The sequence below is a fragment of the Leptonychotes weddellii genome, unplaced genomic scaffold, assembly GCF_054177405.1.
Source record: "Leptonychotes weddellii isolate Sample4059 unplaced genomic scaffold, ASM5417740v2 HiC_scaffold_188154, whole genome shotgun sequence".
Classification (NCBI taxonomy): Eukaryota; Metazoa; Chordata; class Mammalia; order Carnivora; family Phocidae; genus Leptonychotes; species Leptonychotes weddellii.
In genome coordinates, this window is record NW_027773209.1 from 1 (window position 1) to 293 (window position 293).

The window sequence follows — 293 nt, forward strand, 5'->3', positions numbered from 1 at the left end:
GATTGATACCGCTGCCAGAAAATATCAAGGGGGGTGGCCCATATACTAATATAGGAAAGAAAAAGAAAAAATCAGCATGGCCTTTGGGCAGGTATGACCTGAACATTAATGAAGTGTTCTAAATTGTACTCCCTCCCTAATGTGTGCATGGCATTTCATGTGCACCCTGTTATCGAAAGCCGTGGAATTACTACCCAGCGCAGGGAGTGCCGCCATGGCTGGTGCCCTTCGAAAGTAAAAGGAAGGTTACCGTCCCAGAAGGGGAATTAGGAAGCATCAAAATACAAAGGATG

General features: G+C 45.7%; 1 pseudogene; it reads left to right on the forward strand.

The window, feature by feature from the left end:
* The first annotated feature begins 30 nt into the window (after positions 1-30).
* LOC145718635 (U6 spliceosomal RNA) lies at positions 31-128 on the forward strand (annotated as a pseudogene).
* Positions 129-293: the final 165 nt, after the last annotated feature.